Source organism: Bison bison, unplaced genomic scaffold, assembly GCF_000754665.1.
Source record: "Bison bison bison isolate TAMUID 2011002044 unplaced genomic scaffold, Bison_UMD1.0 scf7180017864327, whole genome shotgun sequence".
NCBI lineage: Eukaryota > Metazoa > Chordata > Mammalia > Artiodactyla > Bovidae > Bison > Bison bison.
The window spans coordinates 588,932-604,152 of record NW_011494899.1 but is presented as its reverse complement, the minus strand read 5'-3'; the positions used below and the strand labels follow the sequence as shown (position 1 = coordinate 604,152).

General features: G+C 46.0%; 1 protein-coding gene across 1 annotated transcript in view; it reads right to left on the bottom strand.

Annotated features, from left to right (window-relative positions):
* Positions 1–15,214, bottom strand: part of LARGE (like-glycosyltransferase) — a 619,028-nt gene extending 603,814 nt beyond the window's left edge. Inside the window, exon 1 of the mRNA XM_010853352.1 lies at positions 14,872–15,214. The gene's annotated coding sequence lies outside the window, so the exon portion shown is untranslated. The remainder of the gene's footprint in view (positions 1–14,871) is intronic.
* Positions 15,215–15,221: the final 7 nt, after the last annotated feature.

The following is a 15,221-nucleotide window of genomic DNA, read 5'->3' as shown; positions in this document are numbered from 1 at the left end:
AACAGAATTTTGAGCATATGGTAAACACAAACATTTTAAAATAAAACTTTCACATCATATTTTTAAATGGAATCTAAATCTGATACCTATCATTCATTTTTAAAGATTTAAAAGCAAGTTATTTTTTAAGATCTGAAATTGTTATAGCATTCCTTAGTATACGAAAGGGACCCAAATGCCTTGTTTTTAGCACCAAGTTTAAACAGGTAAAAAAAGGAGGAAGAGGCAGCCTTGCAGAAGTGCCTTGCTTATTTAGAAGTTTCCCACACACCAATTCAAACAGTTCCTTTGTTCAGTGCCCCTTAAGGATTTTGTACTCAGAGCAATGTACGTCAGTAAGATTAGTGCTGGACAAGAGATGTGGCTTTATAAAATGGAGACAAAGGACTATGAAAGGGGAGGTGGAAGTGGTGGTGTCAGTCCAATCAATTTCAAGAAAGCGTCCACATACGAGGTCAAAATTCTGGATGTTGACTCCCCTTTAAAACTACCCGCACCTGTCATACTCCATGAAAGGCTTCATGTATCCCCAGAGGTCTGTATAATCCAGTGTCAAGATACCTGGGCTAGTGGATCATGGACCAGTGATTACAAGGAAACAATTCTAGAGCCAGAACTGAGTTCCCATCTCTGGCTTTATCACATGGACAAATAGCCTCTGGGCACCTCAGTTTCCTATCTGTAACATGAACCTGTATGGCTCGGAGGGTTATAAGTTCCCATGCATGTCAAGCACGTCTCAGAAGTGCATAAGAAGCATCTGATAAATGGGAGCTATCATGGTGATCACCTGTTATCATGTTACTGTTATTTTAAATACTGCTCATGACAACTTATTTAAGAGTGCCTTCCTATACTCTTTATTGGCTCTCAGCCACTTTACCTGTTGGAGCCCAAATCCCCAGTGAGAGTCAGCAGCAAGATGGACCAAAAGCTCCTGAAAAAAATGGCCTCGAGTGATTACTGGGTAAGTGTGTGCCTTCACCTTCCGATTTCTGCAGATTTTCTGAGACCCCCGGACAGGGCTGAACAGAGAAAGTCAGTGGCCCCTCTCCTCATCCCTGGGAACTGTGTTTTCCTATTTCACTAAGCACAGCTACCAGAAGGGGGAGAGATGGGGGAGACACAACGGAGAGACTCTAAATAAAAACAACAATTACAACAGCTAATGTGTATAGAGTGCTTTCTGTGTACCAGTTCCTGTCCTGAGCATTACACACGCATTAACAGATTTACTGAGCTCAAAAATGCCATTTCAACAGGCGTTATGGATAAATCCGAGCAGAAGGAAAAGGAAATTGGCACAAAGAACAAGACAGAGAGAGCACCCCTGGGTATGCGTTAAATCAGACCGCCGCCGGAAAAGCAGCAGGACTTCCCGAACCATGTAACCAGAGCCCACGCCGCATGCAGGTTCGTAAACTGTGGTGCCTGGATCACACGACCCGTCTGATAAGCCCAGGGTTCATCCATCACTCCTCCGTAATTTGCTGAGCAAACCTATTCAGGCAGCACCAATGCCTGGCTTACAAGGGCAGTGTAATAAAAACCCAAATGGACCTCACAAATACTAGAGGCAATAATAAATATTCCAACATAAACACGTGCTTATCGAGTGAAGAGTCTTTGGGCGCTGGGCTTCTGCACAAATTCAGCCAACCCTCCCCAGCCACTCCCCTTCACTGTCTGATAATTTCTCAATTACAATTGCAATTCTGCAACTGGTTCTCTAGGAATGTGGAATGGAATTAAGCCTAGTAAACGGAAAATGCGATCCAAGCCTCCGTGAGCATCGAGGGACTGACACTGTGGCCAGAAAAAAGGAAACACTTGAGGGTAAGGCCTTCAATCAAACACTTGAAGAAAAGGTGTGTTTTGGATTGCCTGACGATAACTCCATCAGGGCTTAAAAAGCCTAAGAGGAGAGGAATGAGGAGGCTGAAGATCTGAGAAAATGGAAAAAGCAGAAAAATGTAGCAGGGAAATAGCAGGAAAAGCAGTAAGTAGAAGAGGGATGGGGATGAGAGTGGTGGCAACACAGTCGTGGAGATTACAGAGACCAAAGGCCTTCCAGCCCGCCCGTCCCCTTGGTTACTGGTATAAAGGCTGGTGTGAAGACATGTCTAACCTGGAGAAATGGTAAGGCACCACCACCCCCTTCCCCTCCACCTCCACCACATTCCTTCAAGGCATCAAGGGACCCCAGGGATGACCCACCACCATCTGGTCACTGGCAAGGAAGTATACCTTCTTTAGGTTTGAGAATCCCCTTGCAGGACAGCAGAATACTCAAGGTTCAGCTAGAAAGTATTCCATTATGCCTGGACAGCAAATTCAATGAAATCCAAAATCACCACCACCACCATCCACCACTCATTGGGTATAAAACATGGTCCAGGCACATGGTACAACCAGAGCTGTGAGAAGCTGTCTGTACTGAAGGGCTCCTACACTCAGGCGGGCCAGCCAGCTGGAGGCACAGGGAACACAGTGCAGAAAGCACAGCAGGAGAAGCCGTGCAAAGACAGATGCAATTCAGTGCCCAGTATCAAGAAAAGCTTGAAGGAAAGACTGCCTGAGCTGGGTTTGAAGGAAAAATAGAAGTACCCCAAGCAGATAAAGAGGGAAAGAGCTTATCAGGCAGAAGGAGAGGGAGATGCCCAGTTGGGTAGGTTTGAGGGCAAATAAGACATTGAGGGCTTCGCAGGTGGCACTAAGGGTTAAGAACCCATCTGCCAATGCAGGAGACATAAAGAGATGCAGGTTTGATTCCTGAGTCAGGAAGATCCCCTGGAGAAGGACATGGCAAGCCACTCTAGTATTCATGCCTAGAGAATCCCATGGACAGTGGAGCCTGGCGGGCTACAGCCCATAGGGTCACAGAGTCGGACAAGACTGAAGCAACTAACACACACACACACACCAAACAGTAAGGAAGAAAAATAATAAGCTAGGGACTGGGGCGGGGTGGTGGTGGGGGTAGATGAGACTACAGAGAAAGGCAGGGGCCAGTTCACAGCAAGCTTTGTGCTTCCTGATAAGAAAGTTGGATGTTTTCCAGTGGCTGAGAGTGAGTCAGTGAGGATAAATACATAGGACATTCTAGAAAAGCCCTCATTCTTTTTAAAGATTCAAAATAAAGACTCTCTATAAGGAACTGGACTATCCTATTCGAAAAATTCTGTTAACCATAATGGCCAATTGCACAATTCTGAAAAGTGTGTACTGTGATCTCTCACAGCAGGGCCCTCCTCAGGCAGACACACCACCAGTCACACGGAGCACGACCCAGCTTCACTTTCAAGGTGGATGTGGAGCCCAGATGTCAGAGTTCCAATTATTTCACACTCATCCCTCCAGAGCTGCTTTAGGAACCGCTCACAAGGAAAAGAAAATTTTTCTACATTCCCCCTCTTATCAGGAGTCATCCAAGACTAGGAAAAGGGTTATTCTATCATCAAGGGCTCATTTGAACAAGCCCCCAATAAGACAGGGTCCAAGGGTTCATTTTTACCCCAAACCCATCCTCATGCCCAGCCTAGACAAGGGAGAAAGTACCACTAAGAACTGCTGCTACTGCCACAAACAGACTTCATTCCAATGAGACTACTTTCCATTGGGCAGTGAAAATCATCTCGGACTTCAGTGAGTGGGACTGGAGGAAAATTCTGACGCATCCCTCTGTTTCCATCCACCTGGACTGGTTCTAACCCAGGTTAGAACTTCATATCCGATAGTACAAAAGCCTACTCGGTGACCTCCCAGCTGCCATCTCTCCCCACTCCAGTCTGGCCTCAATATTGCCACTAGGTTCAGCTTCCTCAAACAGAGCTTTGCGTACATACACCATTTTCCCGATCAAAAGCCTTCCAAAAGCCCATAGCCTCCGTCTAGCTTGCCAATTTCATCTCCAGTTCCTCACTAATGGAAACCCAAGCTGACTGACTTCACAACCCCAAAATGTCTATGTGTGCGTTCATCAGCCTAAGCCGGCCCCTCTACCTCCGTTTAATCCTTCCATTCAAATTTTAATTATCCTGTGTCCAAGGACCCAAGTCAAATCCTACCTCAGTTGAGTTGAAACAGCTAAAGTAAACTCCCACTTCTGATTTCCCATCAACTTTCGGCTCCAATAATCCACTGCGTTTCACTGCACTGCCACACTGTTGCTGCTGCTGCTCTGAACCATTCATTTGAATCTTCTGTTGTTAACTTCTCACACATTTTTTTTTCCCCAATCACTCCAACTATGTTGCCTGAGGGCAAGGACAGAAGGCTTTCAATGTAATTTAATAAATGTTTCTTGAAGGATTCCTAAGTGCTAGGAGAGGAGCGGGAGGAGTATAAGCCAGTCTCAGTGCTTCAAGGCACTGACGCAGAAGGAAGAAAATAAGAAAAGCAGACAGATATTGACAATGCCAAGGAGAAGAGGACAAGCACATTTTGGGGTGTTTTAGGTGACGCCCCCTCTCACTCTGTCCTTCCAGCTCCTAGTCACTAAGACCCAGATCGAAACTCTCTCCTTCTCTGACTCCCTCCAGCAAAATGCTACCCAAGACCCCACGCCCACTGCCCTCCATCCATGCCTTCATCCCATCGACCTCCCTCACCAAGACAAGGCTACTACAGGATGCAAGGCCTGATCTCATTTCCATGCTCCTAACGTCAAACAGAGACCTCACAAAGCAGGAGTTTCCTGAATGGTGGCTGATGAATGAACACGGGCTAAGTAGATGTTGACTGATGACCTCAAGGAGACAGAAAGTGTAGAGGGCCTGTGGGCAGGAAGGAGAAATTCTGATTAGAAGCCAGGTCAGTACAGAGACAGCAGACAGAGGAGTTGGGACAGCTGTGAGTTGGATCCTGGCTCCATGCTCCGTGACTGTGTGATCTGGGCAAACCTCAGCTTCCACAACCGGAAAATGGGACAGTAAGACCACTTACCTCATAGGGTGATCGTTAAGGATGAAGTGACATAAAATGAACAAATGGAAGAGTGGCTGGCACAAAAGCAGCACACAAGAAACGTGGGCGTGGAAAAAACTGGAGCTGAGTGTGCTGGAGGAAAGGGCAGAGGGCAGACACCCAGAAGGTAGGGGATATGAAGAGGGAGAGCCTCAGGTTGCACGAGATGGTCAGGAAGCCAGGGTCCTCTCCTGCCTCCCCTCTGGACCATTCTCTTGACCTCCCCAGCCTTAGTTTCCCGACCGTGAAATGAAGGTCAAGTGGGCTCAAGGGTCAGCTGCAGCCCCAGCGGTGTCTCAACATCGCAGCTCAGATGTCCACCAAGAAGGAATCCGTGAGTACTTATAAGGTACTGCCAAGCCTGGGCAGGAAGGAATTATGCCAACAGAGAAGGGGGAGAAGATGCCAAGATGGCAAAGAAAGTCCTTCCTACTGGATGTCGAGCACCTGAGTCCCCCCTCTGTTTACTCAGGTCCATTTCATCCTCCAAATGCAGGAGCCCTGGCCACATCCACATCTAAGTCCCTCCACATTCATCAACAGAAAGGTCATCATCCACCATCCATCCAAAGGTGTGCTGTATTTAAGACGCTTTTCAAGGCAACCTGACATGCACATGTGAATCAGCATCAGAGCCTGTCCACTCCTCCCAGGCCAGAGAAGTCACAGTCCTTAGAAACCCAGAGGAAAGGAGACACACGCTGCATTCCAGGATCCTATTTCTCCTGCCTTTTTACAAAGTCATCAATGTCTGAACCACAACAATGAACCCCTAAGAGAATTCATTTCGCTGATCTGAAATGTCCCTCACATTTTTAAGATAACAGCATTCGGCAGAGACCTCAAGAAGCCCATGTCTGTGAATCCACCAGTATCCACTCAGCTGTCTCTCCCCATCACCCGACTCTGAAGCTGGAAACACAACTCGGCCAGCAAATCACGCTGTGTGGACACAACTGTTTATTCACTGCAGACCCACTAAGTGACAGGCGCCATGCTTGTAGGCGAGAGAAGCCCCACCCTGTGAATCACTCAGCCTGCGCCTGTTTTGGCTCCTCAAGCAGCCACGAAATACCATTCCCTTCCCGGAGGAGAGCTGGCATCAGTCAAGGAGGCTGGTACACAAATAGTGTTGGCAGATTAAAGATCTATGCAACTGTTCTGGAAACAAAAGCAGGAGGGGATGGTTCCCAGTTAGCCACAAAAATGTTAACCTCAATAATAACAAACATGTGTCTAATGCATCAAGGCAGTCCCTAACCACAGAGTAACACTAAAGAGTCCATGATTGGCTACTGAATTAAAAAAAAAAAAAAAAGAAGAAGAGTAAGAATGAAATCCCCCTAAATTCTCAGGCTACCATTTAGCATGAGAAAGATCAGCGAAAGTCCTTTCTTTCCAACTGGCCTGGGGATGTCAAAATAAAGGGCTCTGTTAAGGGCAGGCTCCATCCAGTAGCCCAGGTTCCATCTCCATCTGCGTTTGCTGCCCATCCAAAGCATGGCCCCATAATGTGACACGAGAAGCTAAAATTATGGGTGAGACTGCACATCCCATTCTCACCCCAGCCTGTGATTATCTACCACTCCAGGTTGCCCAAAATTACCTCTGGAGCCTTAAACGCCTTCCATTTTCTTTCATTCCTAGAACCAATTCTTTTTTGGAAACTTTCACAAGAGATAAAGGAAAAAAAAAAAAAACCAAAACCCAAAAGCCCTAGATATTTCAGGGCAGGGAAAAAGGAGCCAGCAAGTGAGCACGATTTCGATTTTTTTGTAAATGTCTCATGCATATCGCCTCAACTGTATACTTTGGTGGAACAAAATTAATTCCATGTCTCTCCAACTAGGAAAACTCAGAAGCCTGGAAACTCTAACTCAATTTACTTTTTAAACCACTTCTGTTCCTGGTATGTCCTAAGACATAGAACATGAGGGTGGTTGAGGAACTCATGCAGATGGATAGTTAGGAAGTTATGACTGAAATCGCCAGGAGGAATGGTGGTTAAACTGACAAACTGGCCCCAGTAGGTAAGCAAGCAAAGTAACACTATGCAGTCAGTGGTTACAAAGTTTATGCAACTACTTCTTTTCCGTAACACAGTTCAATATTAGGCTCCTTGGCAGGAGAAGCTGGTATTATTTGTTAGAATACTGAAGTAGGTGTTTTGTTTTGTTTTGAGTTAACTATAATCACCAAAGGTTATACCTGTACAATACTGAGAAGTAGGGAACAAAATACAATTATTGGAGGACACTTGCTCTACAATATTGTATTGGCCTCTGCCACACATCAACACGAATCAGCCACAGGTATACGTATATCCCCTCCCTCCTGAACCCCCCTTCCCATCTCCCACCCCATTCCACCCCTCTAGGTTGTTATAGATATGAGTTGAGCTCCCTGCGCTGTGCTTAGGCACTCAGTCATGTCAAACTCTTTGCAACCCCATGGACTGTCACGGGTCAGGCTTCTCTGAACATGGGGATTTTCCAGGCAAGAATAGTGGAGTGGGATGACATTTCCTTCTCCAGGGTATCTTCCCAACCCAGGAATTGAACCCAGGCCTCCCACACTGCAGGTGGCTTCTTTACCATCTGAGCCACCAGGGAAGCCCTGAGCTCCCTGTGTTATACAGCAAATTCCCATTTGCTATCTATTTTACATATGGTAATGTATATGTTACCATGCTATTCTCTCAATTCGTCCCATTCTCTTCTTCCCCCATTGTGCCCACAAGTCTGTTCTCTAGGTCTGCATCTCCATTACTGCCCTGCAAGTGGGTTCATCAGCGCCATCTTTCTAGATTCCATATGCATGCATTAATATACAATATTTGTCTTTCTGTTTTACTTTACTTGTATAATAGGCTCTAGGTTCATGTATCTCATTAGGACTGACTTGAATATGTTTTTTATAGCTGAGTAATATTTCATTGTAAATGTGTACCACAATTTCTGTATCCATTCATCTGTTGATGGACATCTAGGTTGCTTCCATGTCCTAGCTATTGTAAAAAGTGCTACAATGAACACTGAGATACATGTATCTCTTTCAACTATGGTTTTCTCAAGGTATATGCCCAGTAGTGGGATTGCTGGGGGTTATGATAGTTCTATTCCTTGAAAAGTTTATATTTGAAAAATCCTTGGTTTTCCTATAATAGGCAAGGCTCTCAAAAGTGTCCATCATGATTGTGTTACTCAAATAACTTGAAATATAATAAAGGAACTATTACAAAAAGCTTTGCTATGAATCATTTTTGTAAAATAAAAATACTTTTGTACCCTAATTACTTCCTTTGAATTATTTGCTTCTAAAAATCAGATTTATAAGCCAAATTCTCCTAAAACAGGGCATTCCTATGCTTAGCTACAATTACAAAATAAACAGTTAAAGATTGAAAAAAATTCTCCCAATTCTCCTAAAATAGGCCACTTAGCTTCAATATTGAAATAATAATGCCACAAACCTTATATTTACAATTGCACTTACTTCTAATCTCCTCTTTCCAATAAGCACAGCCCTTTCTACCCAGGAGAGCATCAGAGCCAGAGTGGTGAGGAAACTTCTTTCTAGCAACACAAATTTGAAGGCTCAAAGTTAAGTTGGTTTGCAATTTTCCTGACTTCTACTTCGACACAATTGCTTTTCTGCATCTGTTTTTCTTCCCAAAATTCCTCCCTTCACACTCACCCCACATCTCCCCTACAAGGTAATCTCCCAGGCGAAATGAGAAGGTTCCCCTTTCCCTGTTAGAGTCCAGGCTTTGCAAAATGCCACAGGGCCAACTCAGCTTTTATCTACTTAATTTGGAAACAATTACAATTTTCAGCATCGCTTTTATCACAAAGTGCATCATCATCATGTAGTTCTCAAAGAATAGATAATACTTCCAAACCCACTGGTTTCCATAATACAGAACTTAGCAAGCAAGCCCAGATGCATATCAATGGCCTAACATATCAGAGAAATTCTATTGCAATCTACAATTCTATGGAATCTAAAATCAACACAGCAAAGGTTTTGTGGTTCTTTTCTTCATCACCGTATGCTTGCAGTGGTTTGATAATTCAAGGTAGAGTACACCTTTGAACTGGTCAGGTCTCTTCCCATTTTAGAGCTAGAAAACTAGAAAACCTAAGTACTCTGGGCTTTGCCACTAACTTAGACAAACCCTTCCTCTGGCCTCTGCATTCCTAGTTACAAGACAAAAAACTCAATGAAGTATGGAGACAGCACCTGAAGCCACCCGGAGATGTCAATACACAGTCTAAGGTCACACAGTAAGTCAGCATCAGTTCAGTTCAGTCATTCAGTCGTGTCTGACTCTTTGCAACCCCATGGACTGCAGCACACCAGGCTTCCCTGGTCCACAACCAACTCCCAGAGCTTGCTCAAATTCAAGTCCATCGAGTCAGTGATACCATCCAACCATCTTATCCTTTGTCGACCCCCTCTCCTCCTGCCGTCAATTATTCCCAGCATCAGGATCTTTTCCAATGAGTCAGTTCTTCACATCACGTGACCAAAGTACTGAAGTTTCAACTTCAGCATCAGTCCTTCCAACGAATATTCAGGACTGATCTCCTTTAGGATGGACTGGTTGGATCTCCTTGCAGCCCAAGGGACTCTCAAGAGTCCTCTCCAACACCACAGTTTAGAAGCATCAATTCTTCAGCGCTCAGCTTTGTTTATAGTCTAACTCTCACATCTATACATGACCACTGGAAAAACCATAGCTTTGACTAGACAGACCTTTGTCAGCAAAGCAATGTCTCTGCTTTTTGATACGCTGTCTAGGTTGGGCACAGCCTTTCTTCCAAGGAGCAAGCATCCTTTAATTTCAGACTGCCGTCACCATCTGCAGTGATTTTAGAGCCCACGAAAATAAAGTCTCTCACTGTTTCCATTGTTTTCCCATCTATTTGCCAGGAAGTGCAAATCAGCATAAGTTGAAGCAAGATGTGAACCCAGATCTCCAGATTTTAACTCTGCTGCCTCCCAGTCAACTCAATTGAACTCAGGGAAGGATGACAGAGACAACATATACACAGAGAGAGAGAGAGAGACATCTACTTTCACTTTCATCCTGACTACTGTTTTGGGAAAACTAAATATATTTGACCCTGGGGATCACTACTGCAACTGTGGTTTTCCATTCTCTCTAATATCCTCTGGCCAGTGTGTATGTGTGTGCCAAGTCGCTTCAGTCACGTCCAACTCTTTGCAACCCCATGGACTGTAGCTGACCAGGCTCCTTTGTCCATGGGATTCTCCAGGCAAGAATCCAGGAGTGGGTTGCCATGTCCTTCTCCAGGGGATCTTCCCAACCCAGGGATCAAACCCACATTTCTTACATCTCCTGCATTGGCAGGAGGGTTCTTTACCACTAGTGCCATCAAGGAAGACGGATGCCTCTGTTCCTCACTTCAAGTTTTCATCCCACAAAACAGTCATGGGCACACGCACGCCCATCCTCAATACTACAAAACTCTTCCTTTTCCAACAGCAAAGAAAGTTGAGGCCACAACTGAGACAATCCAAACACAAGACGCTTTTTGAGGGTTAAATGCAGCCATAACTCTACCCAGAAGCAAATCTGACAAAATGGAATTTGCTCTCATAGGGAAGAATTTTCCCCCTCACTGTATCATTTGTCAAGTAACACTGTCATTTCTCCCACTGCTGCATAATCACCTAATGAAAGGTGCAGATGTAATTCATGTACACAGGAGGACAGACTTATGGTTGATAAGGGACCTTTTCTTTATTTGTATTGCTAATAGTTTATTAAAAAAAAAACAACAAACAGACAAAATGCTACATGTAGGATAAAGAACAAAAAAAGAAAATGTCCTTTTCTGCTTTTAATAACAATGTGGGATAATCAACTGGTACTCTTGGACCTTATCCAGCAATCATTCTTGCCACAGCTTGAATACACAGAGCATGAAACTAGGAATCCTGTTAAATTATTTCCCTGCTAAGTAACACCAAGCTTTCCTCTTCCAGAACATCCTATCTTCCAGCCACACTACTGACTGTTCTCCATTCACACTACATATTTTAAGGTTTCCATGCTGTTCTTTCTGCCTGGCATTCCCTCCCATTCTACTATCCTGGCAAACTCAAGCTCATTCTTCAAACAAACCTGTACTCTAGAATACCTCATTGTAGTGGTTCAATGTCTGCCTGCCCCCAGAAGACTATAAACTAATCATGGGCCCTCAGGAGCCTCCACACAGAGCATGGCATCTGTCACATGACAGATGTTCCGTTATCATCTGCTAAGTTAAAAGAAGAAAAGCCTCCTGGAATACACTCAAGAAGATCCCCTGGGGAAAGGAATGGCTACCCACTCCAGTATTCTTGCCTGGAGAATTCCATGGATAGAGGAGCCTGGCAGGCTACAGCCCATGGGGTTGCAAGGAGTTGGACACAACTTAGTGACTTTCACTTCCGAGCCTTAGCTTTACTGGCTGCTGCCTCCTGCTCGCCAAATGTCAGTAGGGTCAGGAAGGAACAGAGGACCTGAGTGCCTCTCACTGTCAAATGCTCTGGAGCAGAGGTTCAAAGCCTCTTCAACACTAGCAGATCTTGTGAGGTGGCTGAATCACCAAGGGTGTCAAGGGCTGGGGGTGAGGGGGTGACCTGGAGTTCTTAGTCCCCTAAGTCTTACATCCATGACCCTGTGTGCACCCACTCTGAGAATCCCTGGCTGCAAACACACCTTCACCTTATTCTTGGACCCTAAAGGAGGCCCAAATCATGCGTCAATTTCTTACTCAACCTCTGCCACGTGGCTTCCTTGAAAGTCACAAGACTTAATTCATATCTTAAGATTACAGGACACACCTTCCCCAAGACCAGTTTTCTATTTTCCTGTTCTAATCTCTTACCCCCTGGCTATACTGTGCTTAGGAGAATCAATCTACAAAGCCTTTGATAGCAGAAACAGTTTTATGCTGACCATTTCCCCTAGGTCCCATCAGTAGCTCTCCTCAAACTACTTAAATATGCACTATACATATGGGTAAAGGATCACAAATACAGCCTACTAGACTCCAAAATTCTGGGAAATGTAATGACTCCAGCAGCTTCACAGACCCAAAGGCTGAGTCTGATTCTTGATGCTGTGCTGGGTCTTTAAGACTCCAGTAACTCCTAAATCTTGGCAACATCTGCCTCTCTTTGTGCCAGTATTCCAAGCTGGGCAGTCTCTTCTTGGACTCTTTCTCCAACCTTTCCTGTCTGCCCATCTCTGGAGTCAGTTTTGATAAGACTTGGCCACGGTGGGTAAGCCTGGGCCAGGCAGCTTTGTTCTTCAGCTGAAATAGAATTATCTTCCATTTTTGCTGCATAACACCTAGACACTAATGATTTAATACTGTTAAAAGTGCACAGACAGCACCTGAGATGAGCGCACAGCCACACTGCCAATAGTTGTTACATCTGTATAAATACAGGCATGTACTTTTAAGGGGACGGCAGTGAGAAACTTTAAGCTTAATGGAGTCAATTTAGGCACCAACTAGAATGGAGGTGGCATGTTTTTATGAAGACAGCAGGAGATGTACACCTCAAAAAACCAAAAGGGGGTGTTAAGATTACAAACCCCCAGGGAAATGAGACCATCATCTAATGCCCAAGGAGAGAGTTTGCAGGAGGTTCTGTCTCCCCAAAACTTATAGCCCTCATGTACTTAGATTATCACCGAGTCTTTTCAGAGTCTCACACAGTACTTTGTAGATCACCTGTCATTGCCCAAATGACACTTTAGATGTAAGCAGGCCTACTGCTTAAGCATTCAGAATCCACTCATTAGTGCAAGCATGTACTGGGTACCAAAAACTTGGATTCCTGAGCTTTCAAGATAAACCACAGCCTTTTGTAACACAGGTCCTGGTGTTTTCTTCATCGGTGATGGAATAGAAAACTAGTCCCCCCTAGTGTCCTGCCACTGTACAAAGCGGAAGGATGGAGGCACTCCTGCATCAACTTTCAAGCAGGACTCAGGATCCCAGAACCACAGGAAACCTTCGCTTCCTTCCCAAGAGGTGGAAGCACTCCTGGGACCTGCAATGATATGGGAAAACCTTGCATTTCATTATGGAGGCCCTTCTAAGTTATGTTTTAAAAAGGCAAAGGAATCTGCATTATCCCACGCCAAAAAGTTAACCCCCAACCCAGCACACTTCATTCAGTGTTAGCCATACTTGCTAGCAACATTCACTTATCCCAGAGCGATACTGTATTTTCTTTTAAAACCTCTCTATTCCACTAGGGAGATTTATTTCCTTTCCCTACCATTCTCAAAAACCCACTAAGAGCTAAACCTTGACGATTTTGCCTCTCTGTTCCATTTAGTTTTCTTCCCGGGATGGAATTAATAGGGCCAGGCTCGATAAATGTGTGTTCTCCGCAAGCAATTTTCACTAAAGTGTAAAGTACTCTTGAAAAATAAAGGTACACTAAAAGACGTGTGAAACCTTCAAGCCAGTTTTGTTTTTTTTTTAGTCCTCAGCAAGGACTCTCCATGCCCGTGAGTAATTCATTCATGTCACCCATTTGTGAGGGATGAGAGAAGAAATCTCCACGTGTTCCTTTCCCAATTTAGAATCTTCCTTTATCTTAAGTCTATCAAAGCTGACTCCTGAGGTGGGAAGGAGGCAAGAGAGGTGAGGAGGAAAAGTAACCTGAAGTGACTGCCGGCAGGGAGTGAATAAGCACTTTGGGTTTTCACCTGTGTCGAAGAGGGCTGGCACTTGCCTTTAGGGAAGACGAATGCCCACCTGGTGCCCCTTCCCCAGTCCCACTCCCACCCAGGAAGGAAGCTGGCACCAGAGCCCACTCTGGGGGCACTTACATAAGACCCTGGAAAACTTCCTGTGACATTCAAGCAGAGTGTAAGCTGCTATGCTGCTCCCTCGGGGGTCCATTTTAATGACTGAGTGCCAAAATTCACAGATTCAGAAATGGGCAAAAACCTGCTCAACTGAGGTACATCAGCTCAGGGACAAAAAAAAAAAAAAAATCCATCCCCATTAACAGGGTCACCCGGGGGGACATATTCAGGGCAGGAGAGACAATCTGCTCCCTCCTAGGTGACCCATTTAAAATCAGATCGTTCCAAGGAAAGCTCAAGGGTTCAGTAAATTTCAAACAGGCAAGGGTAGGCTTGCGGGGACTGAGGTTCCTTAAGAGGAAAATTTCAAAGAAGGTGCTAAGGCAGTAAGCAAAACAACTTAAGAATGCACAAACTTTGGAGTCATTCCACCCTTCAGAAACAATGGCTTTCACAAGACTGGATCGCTACCTAGAGACTACCCCTCACAAGCAGGTTTGTCTAATAGGGGTAATACTGATGGGGTTTCCTGCCTCCAGCTACCACTGTCACCGAAATCGCACTGTCCAATCGAGGGACTCGCAATCTGTGGCTCTCACCCCAAATTGGCCTCGACTCTGCAACATGGAGCAAAGAAAGTTCTTCACAGCATCACGCCTGGAAAGGCTGGTGGGGATCGCCCAAAGGGACAGCTTCAAATACAGCAGGTTCCCCTAAAGCACATATGCTCACAGCTAACAAGCAGCATGGGAAAGGGTGAGTGGATAACACCTCCTGGTGTTAACGGGAAATTCCTCCTTGCTTCCAGTTAGCAGCCCGAGAGCCTAGGAGGAGGGCAGGCCCGGGGACGAGTCCAGCAGGACTCCAGAAACTCGGCGACTTCTCACTCCAGCCTCTCCAGGGCTCTGGGCCCAGGCGGCAGAGGGTGTTCCCTCACTCCCTCCCTCTTCCCCGGCATCCTGAGTACAGGGAGTACCAGCCACAGGTCGGGAGAACTTGTCCGGCGCCGCTCACCAGGGAGCCCCGCGCTGGCTCTCTCGCACTCCCGGGGTTCCTACCTTGGCCGTGACTGCCGCTGGGCAGAGGGAGACCGCGGAAGAGCCGGGTGGCGCGGCGGCGCCGCCGCCTACGAGGCGCAGGGTTCCGAGTCGGGGTCCCAGCAGGCGCTGCCCGAGTCCGAGCGTCGGTGCCAAGCGCAGACTTCGGGGCAGCCCCCGCCTCAGAAGGCGGCGGGGAGGGTCCGGGCCGCTCGAGCTGAGCACCGTTTCTTCTTCCTCTCCCTTGGGCACTGCTGCCTGGAGCTGCTCCCTGCCCCCCGGACTCTTCCGAGCCGGGGGCGCCCCGCATGGGATGGGGCCTGGGTCTGCCTCGGACTGGGGTCCGGGGAGGTGGCGCTGGGGAGAGACGC